A 9,262-nucleotide genomic window follows, 5' to 3' on the forward strand; every position below is an offset into this window, starting at 1 on the left:
AAGAAATGTGTCAATTTTTTTTCCTCCATTGATTTGAATAGATTTTTAAAACAAGGAATATCCAGTGTTTTGGTGAATGTGTGAGATAGCAGGAAAAAAACCCTCATAAACTACTGGTGGGAGTGTGCTGTGGTCTGAATGTCTCTTCCCAAAATTCATGTGTTGAAACTTAATTGCTGATGTGATAGTATTAAAAGGTTGGGACTTTAAGAGGTGTTTGGTGCCCTTATAAAAGAGGTGTGAGGGAGCCATTTGCCCCTTGTACCATGTAAGGACACAGCTAGAAGGCATCATCTTTGAAGCGGAGAGCCCTCACCATACTAGAATCTACTAGTGCCTTGATCTGGGACTTCGTAGCTTCCATAACTGTGAAAAATAAGTTTTTGTTGCTTATAAATTAAGCAGTCTAAGGTATTTTTGTCATAGCAGTCTGAACAGACTAGATAGAGTGTAAGTTGGTAAAATGTCTCTGGAGGGCAATTTTGACAGCATATCAATAACTTCAAAGATGAGCATACCCTTCTGTATAGCATTTCTTTCTTTGGAATGTTACTCTAAGAAAGCATTCAGGAATGTGTATAAATATTTTGGCACAAGGATGGTAGTTGCAGATTTTCATGATAAAGAAATATTAGAAATAATGTAACTGTTCAAAAAAGATTAGTTACTCTTTGGGTTTTTTTTAAAAGGTACTCTTTTTAAAAAAGGCTATAGAAGACTTTAATGAGAAGCCATTGATAATATGATGTTCTTTTTTTTTTTTTGTCTTTTGTCTTTCTCCGTGTCCGGCAACGGATCGCAACCCTCGGTGTTGCTCCCGCGCCTCGCCCAGCCAGTGAGCGGCCAGTCTGTATGTGGGATCCGAACCCTCGGGCGGGAGCGCCGCCGCGCTTCCCAAGCGGCGCACTTATCCAGTGCGCCACCGGGCTGGCCCCAGAATTTCATTTTTTTTAATGGTTGGGTAGTATTCCACTGTGTACATATACCACGTTTTCATTATCCAGGCGTCCGTTGATGGACATTTAGTTTGGTTCCATAAACAGATCTGTGATAAATAAGGGAGTGCAGGCTTTCCTTCAACACAGTAATTTCCATTCCTTTGGGTACATACCCAGCAGTGGGATTGCTGGATCATACCGCAGTTCTGTCTGTAGTTGTTTGAGGAACCTCCACACTGTCTTCCATAACGGCTGCACTAATTTATCATCCCACCAACAGAGTAGGAGGCCTCCCCTTTCTCCACATCCTCCCAGCATTTATTATTCTCTGTCTTTTTGATAACAGCCAGCCTGACTGGGGGAGACGATATCTCAGCGTACTTTTGATCTGCATTTCCTCTTCAGGGATGCTTTTTAATAGCTGCGATAATGTCAGTAAAGTTTGGTAGGCTTTCGTGTAAGTCCTGCACATTTGTTGACTTGTTTATTCCTGATGTATATTATATGGTTGTTTTTAAAGCAATTTTTATACAAGTTCTTTTAAAAAACAGGTACCCTGATTGGTTATTATTGGCTTATTGGAAGGCTAGTAATTTGGTTAAGTTCTCTTTACAAGTTCTCTTTCCTTAGTTTTTTGTTTCTTTCTTATTCGTAGTGGTCATAGTTTGTCAGTTGCATCTCGTGCACTTTCTACATTATGAAATCATCTGTAAGTAATTACGATGTTTGTCTCCTCCCATCGCCCCCCATGTTGCTTCTTCATGTCTCACTGCTCCAGCTGGATGAGCAATAATGTAACGTGGAATGGTAGAAGTGGAGTCCAGCATCGTTGCCGTGTCCTGGCCTTCATGGGGGTGTTTTAAGTGTTTTCTCACAAACTACGATATTTGCAGTGGATTTCTGGTAGGAAGTTAAAGTGTTTTTCTATTACTAGTTCCCTAAGAACTCTTATCTTGCATAGGTACTGAATTTCTCCAATACTATGTTTAGCAAGTATTGATACCTCATAGTATGATTTGCTCCATTAATTTGATCACGTGGCATTACATTAGTAAATCTTCTAATGTTGAGCCAATTATGCCCTTCTAATATAAACTTTTCTTTGTTATACTGTATTGATCTTTTCTAATAACCAGCTTTTGATTGTGTTGACTTTGTCTATTATTTTACTGTTTTTAATTTTGTTGATTTCTACTCAAATTTTATTATTCCTTTCTTCTTGTTTTAGGCTTAATTTGCTCTTTTCGCAATTTCTTAGTGGAGAAGCTTAGATTATTAATTTTAGAGCTTTTTAATTTTCTAATATATGTATTCAATGCTACAAATTTCTAAGCACTACTTTAGCGGTATCTCAAAAAAAATTGATAATTTGGTGTCTTGTAGATAACATATATACATTGTATATATCTCATATACTGTTTTTTAATATTATATATTAACATATATGTTAAGCTTAACAGCTGGCCAAACTCTGTATCTGGATTATGAATCTGTCTACTAGAATTATTACATTTGTTCTCAAGCTTGGTTGCACATTGGAATTATCTAGGAAACTTCAAAAATGCTGATGGCACAAAATTCTGATTTAATTGTACAGGGGTGTGGCAGGGCATCTTGAAATGTTTTTTAAAAAAACTCTCCCAGGCTATTCCAAAGTGCAGCAAAGTTTCACAACCACTGTAATAAAGCAATTGTTCTTAAGATGTGATCTCTAAACCAACAGTATCAGCATCAGCTGGAACTTGTTAGAAATGCAAATTCTCAGACCCCATCCCAGACCTACTGTAGAGCTAGGGCTGGGTGTGATGCTCACAGACCCCTCGCGCCTGTTCACAAACCCTTCACGCGCAGGTCTATGAGCTAGGTAAATGTCCTTGGAACCATGGTTGAAGAAGGAATAGTCTTTATTCAGCACACCCAACACTATGAGCTTGGCAGTACAAAGGAGAAACTCAAAAACTCAACTGCTACCAGCAAAGTCCAAAGAAAAAACTGAAACTGAGCACCTGCAGAGTAAACATGCTCTGTTTTTAGACGGGAGCTCTCTGCCAGCCAGCCTGCATCACAAACTGAAGGACACACAATAGCAATGAACTAAAAAGAGACATGGGTGCACATGTGCACTAACTCCACCCACTGTTTACAAAGAAATGTGCTGCATGACCCCCAACCAGACCTGAGCCAAGGGAGCCTGACTAAATTATCCTATCTTCCCCACACCTACTAAATCAGAAACTCTGGGGGCCAGGTGATTCTGATGATCACTCATGTTTAAGGACCACTGATCTAACAGAGAAGGAAACAGCAGTCCTTGAGAAGGCAAGAGGAGTGAGGTCTAGAAAACAAATGAAGGGATTAGCCTTTCTAAGACCAGGGATGCCTTCCCATTCTAGCAGGAGATAAGGCAGAAATGATAAAAGCAGGTACAGGTGGTTTATCGCTGTGATGGTAGAAAAGACAAAGAAGTTTCCTTTTGATGTCTTCTTCACTCTCCAGAATAAAAAGGTAAGGTTGAAAGCAAGGAATGGGGGGAGGGGGATGTGAGGAAAGTCTGAGGAGAGAGAAGGTATAAAGTGTAATGAAATTACCTAACAAAACTAAGGGCCGATTTGAAGTTTCAGGTCTTGAATTAAAAGTGAAAACAGCAGGCCGTGTGTGTGTGAGTTTCTCCAGAGATGTGAATCTGCACACACGGACTGGCAAAGAGACAGCAGACAACTGGGTATTCCAGGAATGGAATTTGCCAGCTGAGTATTTATGAGATGGAGACATGAGAGAGTTGAAAGTATTTGCAATAAAGTGAATATTGAGAGGGACAAAAGCTGATCAAGGTGGAAAGAAAAGAGAAGCATAAATAGATATGAAAAATGGTGAGATCAAATGATTGGAGGTTTAAGAAAGGCAAAGATGGAAAGGGTGAAAGTCATCAAAAAGTTCAAGTCACTGCAACATGAGTTACATTCTCAATGAAAGGAGGGACTAGGGAAAATAATCCATCCTTGGCAAAGGGAGACAAGGACATGTGTCTCTTTTGGCCTGGGCTCTGGTGATCAGGAAAAAGTCTCCCCTGAGAACCAATAATCATAGGTGGGTAGTCACATGGGCTGGAATTTGAACTTATACCAACCATGTGGTCGTGGTTCAGGGAACCTACTAGCTGAAAAACTAGCATTAAAAGTGGCACTGGGGGGCCGGCCCGGTGGTGCACTGGATAAGTGCGCCGCTTGGGAAGCGCGGCGGTGCTCCCGCCCGAGGGTTCAGATCCCACATACAGACCGTTTCCCGCTCACTGGCTGAGCGAGGCGCGGGAGCAACGCCGAGGCTTGCGATCCCGTTGCCGGTCCCCGGTCCGGTACGGGGGCAACACTGAGGGTTGCGATCCGTTGCCGGACACGGAAAAAGACAAAAGACAAAAAAAAAAAAAAAGTGGCACTGGGTTGGTTACTCCCCTTGTGAGTAAATGCAAAACCTATCTGGAGGCACGTATGAGGGTACTTCAAAAACTTCATGGAAAGATTTGTATTCTGTAATTCTATTTCTCCACAAACTTTTTGAAGTACCCTTATATGCTCAACCCAGGCCCCATGGGATTTTGACAAATGCCAGGAAGAACACGAGGTCACAGTCCAATCTTATGGACCACGTGAGAAAAGAAGCCACCATGAATGAGAATCAGCAAAAGTATGAGCAGTTTTAGACTTCCAAGAATTTTAAGATATGGAATAATAAACAGATCTAGATTATTTTACTTTATTTGTGATATTTGCATGTATCTCATTTTAAAATATATATATATATTATTTTTTTACATTCTAAGATGTTGTTCTGGAGCAGTTGGGAGAGTGGGGAGAGGGGAAAGGGTGGGAGTAGGAGGGGGGTGTGGTCAAGGTCCATGGCCCCCCTCATTCCGGCAGTGGAGCCCAGAGGGCTTCTGGTGGTGGCTTGGTCGTGGCTGGGTTGGATGTGGATTTCAGGGGGGCATGGCTGAAGCTTGGGAGTCTGGGGGGCTTCCAGTCCTTCAGCAAGCCACTGCCCCAGCTCAAGAGCCTGGGGTGCTTCTGGTGGCGGCCTGGTGGTCATCACCAGGCTGGATGCGGATGTTGGTGGTGGGGGGAAGGCTGAGGTTTGGGAGCCCACAGGGCTTCCGGTCCTTCTACGTGTTACAGGTGTTCTTTGGTGGTGTTAGACCTTTACTGGTTAATATCAGAACTTTGTCTCTGATCTGTGGGTTTTTTGTTTTTTCTTTCAGTTCTGTGTTGGATTATTCACTGTTCCCACCACTTAAACTCTGCACTGGAACTAATTTGTTGTCCTCTGCTTACTTGTAATATGGGGAAACTTCCTGTGGGGAGCAGCATTTGAGCTCTGTGGTTGAGCTAAATTGCTACTTTGCTGCTGATTCTCTGGGGAAGACTTTTTGTGCAGCACAGGTTTTAATTGTTGACCTTGTAAGCACTTCTGGGTCTTGTAAGATCTGGTACACCTCGGTTGTGTGGAAACTCTGATCTGGGCCTGAGTCTTTTCAGTAAACTGCATCCCCTGCAGTTCTATGTTCCTGACCAGTCTCCACTGAGTGGTCCTGTGCTGATTGGGGGGCAGATCAGCTGTCCTTGCTGTGCCCCAGTGTTCCCCCAGTGGGCCCATCTCCCCCACCCTCTAAACTCCAAACACTTCCCCGGTGCTGGCTGTTCACCAGTCCCTTGCGATGACTCACCAGCCTCTGAGTGGCTCCTTTTTTCAGTTGTTTGTGGCAGCTCGCTCCTATGTGGGTCCATGGAACCCTGTTAGTGGTCTTGCTGGCTTGGGGGCCACCAAGGCCCTCGTCAGCCTCTGGGCAACTTCATACAAAGGGTGCAGCAGCAGCTTTTGCCATCTCTTGCTCTGTGGGCTCACCAGGGCCAGCCTCAGGGTGATCAGGAGCCCCAAACAGTTGGAGTGGTCCTTTCTTTCTCTCATTGTGGCTTTTCCCACCTTCATGAACTCTGTAGGTCTCTCCTCCTCTTCCCCTGGGCACTAGTGGTCTCAGCTTGACTGTCATTGCTTTTTAATAGTTGTAAATTGGTTGATGTGGGGGTCCGGCCCGGTGGCGCACTGTACAGTGCGCCACTTGGGAGCACGGTGGCGCTCCCGCCGAGGGGTCGGATCCCACATACAGACCGGTTCCCGCTCACTGGCTGAGCGAGGTGTGGGAGCAACACCGAGGGTTGCGATCCATTGCCGGACACGAAAAAAAGACAAAAAGGAAAAAAAAAATGGTTGATGTGGGAGAGAGTGATGCTGGGGACTGTCTATTTCACCATGTTGATCTGCATCAAACCTAGATTATTTTGAAAAGCATGTTTATAGTGATTAAAGAAACAATAGATTCAATAGAAAACATATGCAACTACTTAGGTAAAAAGATATATTCTTAAAAGAAAACTTTTAGGAATGAAAAGTATAGCTTAAAAAACCCAAATGCATTAAACAGCAGGAGAGCCACAACTGAAAAAAATAATTGATGAATCAGAAGGTAGGTTAGAAAAAACTACCCAGAATGCAGCACAGAAAGTTAAAAACAGGGAAAATATTAAACAGAGGTTAAGAGACATGGAAGATAGAACAGGAAGGGGAAATATTAGCCTTTAAAAATATTTTCTCTCTCTCTGTTATTGTTAGGGTTTAATTAACCCAAGAATAAGCTCTGATCCTTTTCCCCCAGCTTGGCATTTTCTCCCTGACCACAGGAAGTGAATCAAATGCTTATTGTACCAAATATGCTAGTTATAAAAATATATTTTTCTTAGAGCTTCAAAAATAATTTCAAGACAGCTTCCTGGTACCCTGTGCTTAGATGAGAAAATATATTTGTAATGAAGGAACTGTGCACTTTCTAATTTCACTACAACTTTTTTTAAGACTTTAAAAAAAAAAAAACAAAGAAGCTAATTCCTGGAGTAGGAAAGAGTAAGGATAGGTCATTTGTCATGAAGTGACCATAGCAGCTGCTGGTGCCTCCCTGTCATGGTAGGTCAGCCAACAGTGTCAGCTCTTCAAGACATTCTAGGGGATGTTTGTGCTAGTGAATTAGAGAAGGAAGTTGGTGATGTATAGGTCATGGATCATTTCCTTAGTGGCTCATGGCTACAGGCTGCAGCCCAACACCAGCAGGCGCCCTGTGGTCTCGGGTCTGAGTCCAGAGGTCAGGGACATTGGGCTGAAGCTGTTACCACTACTAGAAAAGCAACTCTGGGGACTCTGGCTGGATCATGTACATGCATAAATGTGGGTGGAAAAATAAACAAACATATGAGCCAGACCCTGCACAATGCCTTAGGGACATAGCTGTGAGAAAGGACTACCTCAGTGGGGTTTACGTAAAAACTTCCTACACGTAGCCGTCTTATGTGTAGGTTAACATTAAGGTAAGTCCATCTCTCTGTTTCTTTTGGGAGTGTATGTCTTAGAAACCAGCTCTGTCTCTAACATAACTTTCTCCAGTCCTTTTGAAACATTTAGGTTTTTTTTTCTGCCAATAGAAACTCTTGGAATAATGAATTCCTTATGTGCCTATTTCTCAGTGGGAAGTAGTAGGATTATCTTTATTTGATCAGTAAAATCATTCTTTTGCTCCAAGAAATTATTATATGAATAAACCCTAAGTGCAAGAGGAAGTTGCAGAGCAGAGGGTGGAGTGGTCCTTCTTTGCCTGGGGAGCCCATAAAACCCACGGCTTTGTTCATGTGATTCTATGCATCCATACTTACTGAAGGAAACCATTTCTCATAACGATTTCTCAGAAGGTTTGAAATAAATGCTTGAGTGATATTCAAAACAGAAAAAGGTAATTCTGGCAGCCAGTATAGCACTGGGAGAAAATGGGATCAGGAGGTCCAAATAGCATGCTCTTGCCAAAGTCTTGAGGAGGGAGCAGAGGGAATTAGAGAGAGTGGCCCATCAACCTTGCAGACATTCTCAGAAGGATGGGGGGCTGGATAGGGCTTGTCAGAGAGACAAGTCATGTCCCTGGATGACACAGGAAGAACCACAACACAAGGAGTGAAGGTTGCCCACTGGGTGGCCCTGGTGGAGGGCTGAGAAGGGGGAGGATGAGTTCAGTAGTGGCCATGTCAGGGTTAATATGGTTGTGTGACATCAGCTGGGGGATATGTCCAGGAGGAGAAGTCCAGAAGGTCTGGACCAGAGAGCCAGGTGTGGAGTTGCTGGGAACAGAGCAGGTATCTGAGCACAAATGGAATCACTGAGGGACAGCTGTGGAGGGAGAAGATTGGGATAGGAACCCCAGGAACCCCCTACATTTGGGGGAGTAGGAGAGAGATGGAAGCCTGTGCAGACAGTGAGGGGAAGAAAAGCCCCAAGAGAGAAGTGTTGAAGGAAGAGAGAGTTTCAAGCAGGGTGATGTGGTCGGCAGGGTCAGGATGACAGAAAAGGCCAGTGAATCTGTCAGCCGTGGACTCTGGGGCCTGCAGAGGGAGCAGCCCCAGAAAGTAAGGACACTGGTCCCAGGTCAGGGGGCACTGACACCCTGAGCAACCAACGGGGTGAACCAGGGGTGGCTGGGCCCTCAACTCTTCTAGGCATGCAACTGGCAACCAAGTATGGACACTCTTTCTCCAGGAATAAAGGGAAGAGTGTGGGAAACAACAGGGGGCAGTTAGTCCCATCAGAAAGCTGCTATGTGAAATTTTGCAGGTTCCAGGCTTTGCTTATCTCAGGGCCAGTACTGTAGCTCTTTCATCCAGTTCTGCAATTCTTTCATTCATCCTTGGAACGCAGGTGTTATCTGGCTCCCACAAGCTGGATGCTGTCTTGTTCCCGGACAGCTGTGACTCCAAAGGAAGAATGTGACACTCAGTTCCTGATTAGTTTTTATTATCTTGTTCTTCCTGGGCACTAAGTCCTTTAGCGTTTTCCCACGAGCTATGCTGTGAGCCAAGGTTACAAAAAGACTCCTTTATGGCCAGCGTTCTGCTGAAAGCTGTTTTACAAAGTGCCTCTTCTAAGGCTAATTGTCCATGACTCTTCGCTGTGGTGTGCTCTTACGGGCTGGGAGACACTGAGTGGAGAGCAGGAGGGAACTCGTGGCCCAGGGTGGAAAAGGACAGCAGTGTCCACAGGAGGCAGAGTGAGATGAGAAAGCTCTTCTGAAAAAGGGGAGGCTGTCCCAGGATCCCCGGGTGGACCTTCTTGAGAAGGAAGGGGAGCCGCTGACTAGAGCTGAGACAGACAGGGCAGGTGGAAGGGGCAGATCAGACAAGGAGGATTAAGGTTAAAGCTGAGGAAGAGGAGCCAGGTGGGGTGAGTGAGTGAGGGAGAAGGTGAGG

This window comes from Galeopterus variegatus, unplaced genomic scaffold (assembly GCF_000696425.1).
Source record: "Galeopterus variegatus unplaced genomic scaffold, G_variegatus-3.0.2 Scaffold1287, whole genome shotgun sequence".
Taxonomy (NCBI): Eukaryota; Metazoa; Chordata; class Mammalia; order Dermoptera; family Cynocephalidae; genus Galeopterus; species Galeopterus variegatus.